Genomic DNA, 12,057 nt, shown 5'->3' with positions numbered 1-12,057 from the left:
AAGAGAATTCGAAACATATTAGAGCAAAATAATTTCCCAAGAAAAACGGTAACGGATCTAATAAAACACGTGAAGAACAAGGATACGAAGGAACTTGCACCAAGAATTTATAGAAGGACAACATATATTTTAGGCTTTTCGGAGAGATTTAGTAATTCCAACATTTACAACAAGGACTCATACCAACTGGCACTAAAAAGCGGCAATACCATCAACAACCTATTTAGCAAGACTAAAACCAGGTTAAGGAAAGAGAAAAAATCGAAAATGGTATACAAGATAAGCTGCTATGGGGACAAGTCCAATTTGTGCCCAATGGCATATATTGGCACTACCAAAACAAAACTAAAGACAAGGGCTTCCGCTCATAAATCGGATCAAAAGGGCAAAGGATAAGCCTTTAGAACAGAAGACTACACTCACAGCCCACGTTGCAACTCGAGGGCATGTACCAAATTTCGAGGACGTCAAGATATTAGCCCAAGGACCTAACTACATAAGAAGATACACATTAGAAATGCTGCACATAATTAACACCCCAACTGCCGAACGTATGAACTACAAAACGGATACAGACCACTGTGCACCAATACATAGAAACTTAATACAAAAATATAAGCAATATACTAATATAAGCAATAGACAATAAGCTTCAGTCATTCTTGTGTGGTGTAAGAAATAAGTTCACTTGTTTTAAAATGTAATTCTGTTTCAAACATTTAATTTTAATCAAAGTCATATTTTTGTTTCTGTGCTTTTGATAAATTCTGTTTTATGTTACTACTAGCTGACCTGGGCCCGCTCCGCTGCGCCTTCTTTTACTTTATATGGAACATAATTATCCTTTGCAAATTTATTTTCGACAATTAAAGAGTTTTAGTAAAATACCATACCACGAAAAATAGAATATGTATATCGCTTGACCAATAGCATAACAAAATAAATAACTTTATCTGAATCCCATATTGTCTTCATTGTTCTACGAATTCGCTCGAATGTTTTAGGGTCATTTAAGTTTGAATGTTAGATGTACTTCACTCTTAAAAGACTTTATTTGAGCACGATATTCCCATGGGGATTTTGGAAGTGGGAAGGCCCCAGGGTGGTGGTTGGCGGGTTTAGGGAAGGAGTGGACTCCCGAAAGTGAATATGAAATAGGAAACAGTGAGTAGCTTCAAGCTTCCCGACATCCAAATATGGTTCAGATCGGACTATATTTAGATATAGCTGCCATATATACCGATATGCCGATAAAGGGTCTGAAGCCCATAAAAGCTTTATTTTATATCCGATTTCGCTGAACTTTGAAACAGTGACTTGTTTTAAGCCTCCCGTCATCTGACCTAAAGATAATTCAGATCGGACTATATTTAGATGTAGCCGTCATATAGACCAATCTGCCGATAAAAGGCCTGAAGCCCATAAAAGCTTTATTTATTACCCGATTTTGCTTTGAAACAGTGAGTTTTTTTACCCTCCCGATATCCGAGCTTAATATGGTTAAGGTCGGATTATATTTAGATATAGCTGCCATAAAGACCGATCTGCCGATAAAGGGTCTGAAGCCCAAAAAGCTTTATTTTTTATCCGATTTCGTTCAAACTTGAAACAGAGGGTAGTTTTAGATCTCCCGACATCCGTCCCAAATATGGTTTGGATCGGACTATATTTAGATATAGCTGCCACACAAACCGATCTCCCGATAATGAGTATGAAGCCCATAAAAGCTTTATTTTTTATCCGAAATTCGCTGAAATTTGAAATAGTAATTAATTTTAGGCCACCCGCCATCTGACCCAAACATGGTAAAGATCGAACTGTATTTAGAAATAGCTGTCATATAGACCGATATGCCGATTAATGGTTTTAAGCTAATAAAAGCTTTATTTATTATCCCATTTTGTTGAAATTTGAAATACAAAATTCAACAAAAATCAACTTACATATATTTATTAGACCACTCGATGTCCGTCCAGAATTTGGGTGCATAAGTTATCCAATTTTCACCGGATTGTGATGAAAGGCGGTTTTCATATATACCCGAGGTGATGGGTATCCAAAGTTCGGCTGGGCCGAACTTAATAGCTTTTTACTTATTCATCTTCTGATTCTATCGGAATACAAACGATTTTAACAGGCTGATAGCTCATAGCTGGCTCATATTAATTGTATGAGCCTTAAAAGGAAGAAATATAAGTGTATGTCCTATTCAAGAAGGTCTGCGTTTCCGACTTCGTATTGTATAGGAGATTATGTTCTTGAGAGCGTATCTTCTTTTAAGGATTTAGAGGTTTTTTTTGATACTAAGATGAATTTTTATGATCATATTGATTCTTGCGTTAGGAAGGTAATGTCTACACTTGGATTCATAAAAAGGTGGTCTAAGGAGATCGATAATCCATACCTAACAAAAAGGCTATATACGACTCTTGTTCGTCCCACTTTGGAACATAGTTCCGTTTTGTGGTCTCCAAGTTATGATTGTCACATTGATAGAGTGAAGTCTGTCTAGAAGAATTTCCTTTTATTTGCACTAAGGGGCTTAGGATGGAATGGTATTATGAATCTACCTCCATATGTGAATCGACTTAATTTAGACCTACCAACTTCTGTGAAAAGACAACCCATGTTGGATATCTTGTTCGTGGTTAAGTGAGGAAATGGTGAAATTGATTTTTATACCCACTACCATAGGATGGGGGTAAGTTCGGCCGGGCCGAACTTTGGATACCCACCACCTCGGCTGTATATGTAAACCACCTTTCGGTGAAAGTATCATACCTTATACTCATATACCTCATACCGATCTGAACTATATACGACACGGATGTCGAAAAGTCGAACATAAGTCACTGTGTCAAATTTCAGTGAAATCGGATTATAAATGCGCCTTTTATGGGGCCAAGACTTTAAATCGAGAGATCGGTCTACATGGCAGCTATATCAAAATCTCCACCGATTTGGGCCAAGTTGCATAAATATGTCGAAGAGCCTAACACAAAGCACTGTCCCAAATTTCGGCGAAATCGGACAATAAATGCCTCTTTTATGGGCCCTAAACCTTAAATCGAGAGATGGTCTATATGGCAGCTTTTTTCAAATCTGGACCGATCTGGGCAAAATTGAAGAAGGACGTCGAAGAGCCTAACCAAACTCACTGTCTCAAATTTTAGCGACATCGGACAATAAATGCGTCTTTCATGGCCCCAAACCCTAAAACCTAGATATCGGTCTATATGGCAGCTATATCCAAATCTGGACCGATCTGTGCGATATTGCAGAAGTATTTCAAGGGGCTTAACTTAACTCTCTGTTCCAAATTTCGGCTACTTCGGACAATAAATGAGTATTTTATGGGCCCAAAACCATAAATCCAGAGTTCGGTCTATATGGCAGCTATATCCAAATCTGAACCGATCTGGACCTAATTGAAGAGATATGTCAAAGGGCCTAACACAACTCACTGTCCCAAATTTCAGCAAAATCGGATAATGAATGTGGCTTTAATGGGCCTTACACCATAAATCGGAGGATCGATCTATATGGCAGCTATATCCAAATCTGGACCGATCTGAGCCAAATTAACGAAGGATGTCGATGGGCCTTACACAATTCACTGTCCCGAATTTCATCAAAATCGGATAATAAATGTGGCTTTCGTGGGCCTAAGACCCTAATCGGAGAATCGGTATATATGGCAGCTATATCCAAATCTGAACCGATCTGGGCCAATTTAACGAAGGAAGTCGAAGGGCCTAAAACAACGCACTGTCCCAAATTTCAGCGAAATCGGATAATAAATGTGGTTTTTATGGGCCTTAGACCTTAAATCGGAGAATCGGTCTATATGGCAGCTATATCCAAATCTGGACCGATCTGAGCCAAATTAACGAAGGATGTCGATGGGCTTTACACAATTCACCGTCCCGAATTTCATCAAAATCGGATAATAAATGTGGCTTTTGTGGGCCTTAGACCCAAAATCGGAGGATCGGTCTATATGGCAGCTATATCCAAATCTGGACCGATCAGAGCCAAATTGACGAAGGATGTCGAAAGGCCTAACACAACTCACTGCCCCAAATTTCAACAAAATCGGATAATAAATGTGGCTTTTATGGGCCTAAGACCCTAAATCGGCGGATCGGTCTATATGGGGGCTATATCAAGATATAGTTCGAAATAGCCCATCTTCGAACTTAACCTGCTTATGGACAAAAAAAGAATCTTTGCAAAATTTCAGCTCGATATCTCAATTTTTAAAGACTGTAGTGTGATTTCAACAGACAGACGGACGGACATGTCTAGATCGTCTTAGATTTTTACGCTGATCAAGAATATATATACTTTATAGGGTCGGAAATGGATATTTCGATGTGTTGCAAACGGAATGACAAAATGAATATACCCCCATCCTTCGGTGGTGGGTATAAAAATGAAATTGTTGCGCTTCGTTTGTTTGTCTGTTCCGCATAGACTCAAAAGACCCATTTCTTGATATCTGAAGGGTGAGGCGGTCCTTCGCCCTTACCATCATTTTCAAAAACGCCAGATCTCAGAGAAGGTGCAACGATTTAAGGGTACCCCAAAAACTATAAAATTTTGGGGTCAACAAACCTGGGGGGACGCCCCACCTCAAATCCCACCCGAACGGACAAGTTTACCGACTGGGACAATCTGGGTATCAAATGAAAGATATTTAAGGGTAGAGGACGAACTTGACATAAAAATGTCACCCTTAATAAGCGGGTACCCCACCCCCAAAAACACCACCCAACGGGATGCTTTTACCACTTTGGGCAATATGGGTATTAAATGAGAGGTATTTAAGAGTAGAGTACGTACTTAACATAAAAATTTCACCTTAAGTGACGGGGCGTTCCCAACCCCCCAAAACACCACCCAACAGGACAATTTCACCGCTTCGGACAATATGGTGTCAAATAAAAAGTATTTTAAAGTGGAATACAAATCTGACATAAAAATTTATTCCCTGGTGTCTGAGGGACCACCTCACGACCCAAAACCCCCCAGCAGGACATATTTATCGATTGGGACAATATGGATATCAAATGAAAGCTGTTTAAAAGTAAAGTAAAAAGCTAATAAACATTATTTTCCTTGGAGTCTGAGGCACTACCTATCCTCCCACCTAACCAAAAACCCCTTAACATGTGATATTTACCGATTGGACAGTATGGGTATCAAATAAAAGGTGTATGGATGTTGAGTAAACATCTGTTACAAGAATTTGGTCCAAGGTGTCTACGGGGCCACCCCAACACCTAAAACCCCCAATACGGGCATGAATGTCAAACGTCACAAGATGGGTATAAAAAGAAGGGTCTTTGAGATTTGTCTGTAAATCTGATATACATATTAGGTGAGAGTCTGGTACCGGCCCACCCATTTAATACGCTTCAATAAGACGTGTAGATCGATCGGGATAATATGAGAACTAAACGAAAGGTATTTTACTGTAGAGCTCGAATCTAATGATAATATAAGGATTCAAGTATTTGGGTCACGTCCTGCCGCCCAGCAGGACATGTAGATCGCAACAATAAAGGACTTAAATAAATTGTCTTTCGGGTCTTAGCGTCGGGGAGACCGACCCTCTCCTCCCAATAAAAACAAAACCAAACTATCATGTACGGCGACCGCAGACGCCCTCCCCCCATCCTACCCAAAAAATAAGGAATTTCAAATAATAAATGAAGGCCAACCAGGATAGAATAGGACAGCAATAAAAGGTCTTTGGTAGGAGAGTTCACTTTTTACCCTCAAATTAGGATATGTTCAGGAGAACCTGCGGATCTTTAAAATATGGTATCCCAAGTGGTAGCTTTGAAATATGATTTTGAATGTATTAGTGTAGATCCGAACGAGACCATAGCCCTGGATATCGCCATCTTCGAAATGCTTGACATTATGGGACTCAAACAAAATGGTGCACTAGCACGATGCTGATATTAGGTCTGATCGCATACTTTTCCAGTAAAAATTTGCACGAGCGTAAGAGCCATTTTACTCTCTATGAAAATTTACAAGCAAAAGTACACGAACACCTTCCAGTAAAAATTTGCAGAAAAACCGCTGATTTTTGTTTTGGTTGGTTTTTTATTTGTTTGCTTAGGAAAACAATCGTTTTAAACTGCTGGCGATACTTGTGAGGTATTTTTCTTAGATAAACGTCAATTAACCCGAGAGTGACAAGGCTAGAACGGGAGTCATTTGTCGTATCCGTGGTTTCCGTGCCGTTGGACAGCCATCGCAATTTACCGTGCACGAAGCTACGAATGTCATCCGTGGTACCAATCGCGCAAGGCGCTGGTCCCAGACGGAATCTCTACACTTTTGCTGAGTAATCTGGATCTACTCGGAGTCGAGTACCTTACAACTGTCCTCAGCCTGTCTGAACACTATTGTAGTACCCTATGTTTGGAAAATGGGAGTGTGTTCCCTCTACTGAAACCTGGAAAGGACACGAGCAAGGGTAAGTCGTACAGACCGATCTCCCTTCTCTCATTGGTAGCCAAGACGCATGAGGAACTACTCCTGCCGTTGGACAATTTCCATTCGCTGAACATCAGAATGCATTTCGAAGGATGCATAGGGCAACAACTGCTTTACATGCCATAACCGTACGCAAAAGTGGAAACAACGTTCTCAAGTCCCTTGTCGGCAGCACTTGGTGTGGTGACAAAGAAACCTTGGGCTAATCTCCTAATGCTTCTGGATATTGTGGCTAGACAAATTGCTGCGACCACTGATGTGAGGCTAAGTGAGCTTTCTATTAGGTCATGTGGCGGCTACGGACACTGTGTTATCATTGAAGATATCTGTATCCGTTCACAATTGGCAGACTAATTTTTTCCAATCCCGCTGTACGTCACTTGTTTAACAGCCTAGCCAGACCCACTCAATCCCATGGCAGCATCTTCCCTCCTCAACAAATTTGAAGGAATGGTGTCGGTTTCATCGTAGCTCTTCGATGAGGATGGTTTTGTCAAAACACTTAAGAAATTGATAATTGCTTTTTTCTAGGTGTCTGGAAGGATACAATGTTTTGATTTTTCAAGAACAATCGACTTGAGGTAAAATTACAACTTCATATGGCGAGTTTTCTGTACCTGAACAATAGCTGCTGCCTTGAATCATCATTTAAACAAAATAAAAATGAAACAAATTTAATAACTAACAATAAACAATATTTTTTTTTTTTTACTTACCTCTGCCTTTTTGGTCCGTTTTGGTGATAGCTTCTGTATTTTCATGTAACGGCTGATTTTCATAAAACAGCTGACCTTTACAAAACATCTGTTCAAAGTTGCAATTTTCTGCTGGCAAAAAAGTCCCAGTGGAAATTTGCAGGTTGTCTATTTTCGAATTGTCAAAATTTGCTCTCTCTCTCTCTCGCTCTCTTCTGCTGGCAAATAAAGTACGCGAACGACTTCCAGTTTGAGTTCCCAAACACAGAAATTATTTCAGGGTCCGCTCCCTAATTTCCCTTCAACCCGACCATGTTTGCCTACTATGGCAATAAGGGTCTCAAATAATAGGTATTTGATAGTAGAGAACGAATTTGATATCCAATTTTTAGATTAAGTATTTGGGGATAGTCTCACCCCATAAAATCCCCCTAAACCAATGGCAATTGCGGCTCAAACAAAAGGAATTTAACAGTTGGACACGAAGTTGATATTTTTTCAGGGCTAAGTGCGTGGGTGGCTGCGCCACCCTACACACCCCTCAAACTGCACATATATGTATGTAGATTATGACAAAAAAGGGCTCAAATTTGATATCTTTTTAATGGCCAAGTGTTTCAGGGACGACTCATCTCATAAACTCCCCTTGAACCACACATATATACCGACTATGGCAATATGTAGCTTAGATGAGTAGAGTAGAGTAGTATCTGATATCCGCTTTCGAGGCAAAGGACTTAATTACTCCAATTCACCATCAAAACCAAGAGAATGAAGCAGATCTAACATCCAAACATTTTTTCCAAATACGCCAGATCTCGTAGATGGGTTGGGTGATTTTATGGGTTGGGTGATTTAATTTGAAATTTGGTATACTTACTTAAGTTGGCATATCGAGATGGGCCACGCCACCTCCAAAACTCGCCAAGTGGAAATATAAACCAATAATGAAAATATGCGGCTCGAATGAAAGGTATTCGAGACTAGATCACCAATCTGATATAAGGGCGTTCACCTCACCCCCAAAAATACCCTTATACCAGATATATTTACCGACCACAGCTATATAAGGCTCAAATGAAAGGTATTTGGGAGTAGAGCACGAAAGTGATATCCACATTGGGGCGAGATATCTGAAAGGCGGTACCAGCACCCCAAAACAGGACTGATTTTCTTTTAGCGGAGCGGGCCCTGTCCAGCTAGTACCTACCAAAAAAAGAGCTATTTTCAAGGATTAGATTTCATTTTTTATCTTAACTTGCTCAAAAAGGTTGCCAACTATGGGCGATGTTCAACATACTGCCGTTTCAAGCTTTTGTTTACTAAGGTGACGTGCTGTTGTATCCTGCTCCACATCTTCTGTCTCTTTATACACGTCCTTCCTGCCTCACCCTTGTTCCTGTTTCATCATTTCGTTCCAATCCTACCTATGGACTTTTCATTTGCTGCTACGATCATTGTTCCAGCGGAACAGCCTATCGTTTCTGTTACCTCCTGCTGCTAAGTCCTGATCGCGTCTGGGACAAAATCCGCCACTGCGCATGCGAGGACGTTGAGGGTTCCATCTGTATCCGTTACTGCGGACTTGATAACGTTGCCGCTTCAAGAACAAAATTTTCAAATGGCTGGCTAAATTCCACAAATGGCTGGCGACCACACAGATTATTCGCGACCCAGCTTTTCAAGCCTGGCTGGTGGAAACGTTGACGATATCCTCAAATAGTTTGGCATGGCAAACCGTATCGAATGCCTTCGATAGGTCCATTGCCACTAGGCCTCGGCTGTTCCTACCACATGGCCTGCGCTGTTTGAACCCATGGCAAATGTTTGCGGTGATGGCATGCAAAGCAGTTGTTGTACTATGCATGTTCCATGTTCCATACATCGGGGACCATAAGAGCATTCAAAGACAAGTTGAAGACAGTTGTAACTTAACTCCAGGTAGATCCAGATTCTTCAGCATCAGTGTTGGGATTCTGTTGGAGCCCAAGGCCTTGGATGATTTGACGCCACGGATGTCATTCGTGACTTCGCCAACGGTAAATTGTGATGGCAGTTTATCATTTTGGAGATTATAGATATGACGAATGGCTCTCCTCCTAGCACTGCCACTCTCGGAATGCACAATAAATTTACTGTTGAAAGACCTGGCGCATCATTTCGGATCAGTCACTGTTACGTCACCAAAAGTGACTGAGGTCCTGTCGTCCCGTCTACCTGGGATTGAAAGTGACTTAACAGTAGACCCCAGCTTACCTAAACCGGTACCTAAGTTACATTGCTTCAAGTGTTCCAACCACAAATTCCGCTTTTGTTCATTGACTACCCTGATTATTTCCAGATTCAGCTCTCTCATTCTGGAGTTAGTGGGGTCCGTACAGCGCTCGTCTGCGAGTACCACTGCCATAGACGAGCCTGTCGCATTTGGGTCCCTTGCCCCTCAGACCATTACAACTCAATTGCAAAAAAGATACACTTCCCGACATTGGGCTGGCAATATTGGGGCTATGATGCTGATGTTGCGTATATTGCCACATGGGAGAGGTTGGAATGGTCTTATAGTCTGACGACGAGGGAGCTACACGGAATAGCTGAGAGCACCACACAGGCTGAAACATTGGGTCCGATCTGTGTGATGTTCATTGCTGTCACGAGAAGCTTAGCTGTGAGCTACCCGGCGCGTCCACAGGTTGCGGATAGTGGTGCACCATACGGAGTAGCTGCAACGGCAGTCGCAGACAATCAGCGGTATCGAGCGGAGAGTCTCAGTAAGAGGTCGGGAGGCTATTGCGCAAATACTGAGTACCTATGATGCCCGATATGACAAGGTGAGTTATTGGCGCATTTAAATAACAAACGGCCACATTTTTTCCGCGGCGATCGGTCCTTTGGACCGGAACGAGCTTATTCACCTACAGGAGCTTGATGAGGATCGCCACGTTCACATGAAAATGTGGCTAAAACAACGAGAACGCCGAAGGGGACGACAACGATGCTTGTGACCCACTGCTATCTATGTTCGCACAGGTTATACTTTACTGACACCGAACGATGATGGAGACGGTTCAGGCAAACCGAAAAGAACCAGGGTCCGGGGTTCTTTTCAATCCCGTCACGGACCAGAAGCGTGCGGAGAAGGCACTCCGGGATGTGCTGCTCTCATGACGAGGATGAAATCGGGTCAATCCAGTGCGTACAACCGGCTACCATGGGACTGAAATGTTAGTTTCATTCGTGGCATGTCATAAAGAACATATGGTGTTATATTGCCTAAAGCTGAGGGTTCTGTTTCGAACCTCGAAACAGCGGAATGCTTTCAAACTTTATATAAAAAAAAACGTCGGCGAAACGTTAGCTAAAAATAAGCCGAAAAGTGAGGAAAATGGCAAAGAAATATTATAGTGGCAACACTTGAAACTATTGCCAGTATCATTTTTGTGTTTTAATGGTTCGTTTTTCTTTATTTATTTGTGAACAAATATATTAAATAGAGAAAACAATAAGTGCAGACATGACATACCGTTAACAGCCGAGTACAATTTTTTTCGCGAAGTGCACTATCTGTCAACCAGTTTTGGTTGTGTATGTGTATTATAGTTAAGAACCATACACACACACAAACAACGAAATATGGCGCGAACTAGTAACATACACAAAATCAGAGTTGCACTAATCACTGATTTTGACAGATAGTGCACTAAATATTTTGTTGTTGGGCAATTACCACTACCTGTAAATGAATATATCTTGAGTGCAGATAAAGAAACGTGTTTTCGAATGTATACTTACTTTGTATGCTGACAAATTTCGCTCGCGAAACAATGAAAAATTTCCGCGGCTAGTCCGAAAGCAGAATAGAATACCAACCCTAATGGCTGGTACTGTGTTCGTTTTTCACCGTTGAAAATCCAGTTTTTCGAGATTACTTTTTGAAAAACTACGCAAATAACAATGGCAACATAAACATTTTATTCAATTTGACAGCAGCTGGTTGTACGTACCGGATTGACCCGATGAAATCCTTCATCGGCAAGGGCTTCAGCCTCAGTGTACAACAACAACAAAAATGTTATTAAAATGTTACCATATGTAATAGGGAAATGTCCTACTAAATAAAATCGGCAAATGTTTTTGCTTTCAAATCTATTATTTAAAAAGTAAGCAGCGAAAAGCGAATATATTTTGGGTTGCCCAAAAAGTAATTGCGGATTTTTCATATAGTCGGCTTTGACAAATTTTTTCACAGCTTGTGACTCTGTAATTGCATTCTTTCTTCTGTCAGTTATCAGCTGTGACTTTTAGTTTGCTTTAGAAAAAAAGTGTAAAAAAAAGGTATATTTGATTAAAGTTCATTCTAAGTTTTAATAAAAATGCATTTACTTTCTATTAAAAAATCCGCAATTACTTTTTGGGCAACCCAATAGTAAAAGCCTTAAAGCGAAATTTTCGGTTCCGATACCGCTGCCGAAAATGTAGCTTGCAAGTACGCAGTTCAAATGAAATTTTTTTCGCGTAAAGGGTGGTACTATAGTCGCTTAAAGCAATTTTTTTATGATTACCTTTTAAAGATAATAGATTTTGAAGAAAAAAATCGTGCTGCTTTCATTCAGTAGGACATTCCATCATTACTTATGAAAAAAATTCAATAAAGGTATAATATTATCATTGAGATTTTTGTAGTGTTTAAAAAAAGTAACCGTGAAAATCAAATATTTTCAGCGGTGAAAATCGAACACAGTACCAGCCATAACAGGGTAACATATTGTGAATCGAGAATTTTTCCTTGTAACTACAAATGGAAATGTATAGTTTGATCGTTTGATCACATGAATCAATGTGATTTGCC

This window comes from Stomoxys calcitrans, chromosome 2, assembly GCF_963082655.1.
Source record: "Stomoxys calcitrans chromosome 2, idStoCalc2.1, whole genome shotgun sequence".
NCBI classification, from domain to species: Eukaryota; Metazoa; Arthropoda; class Insecta; order Diptera; family Muscidae; genus Stomoxys; species Stomoxys calcitrans.
Note: the sequence above shows the minus strand (reverse complement) of the source record.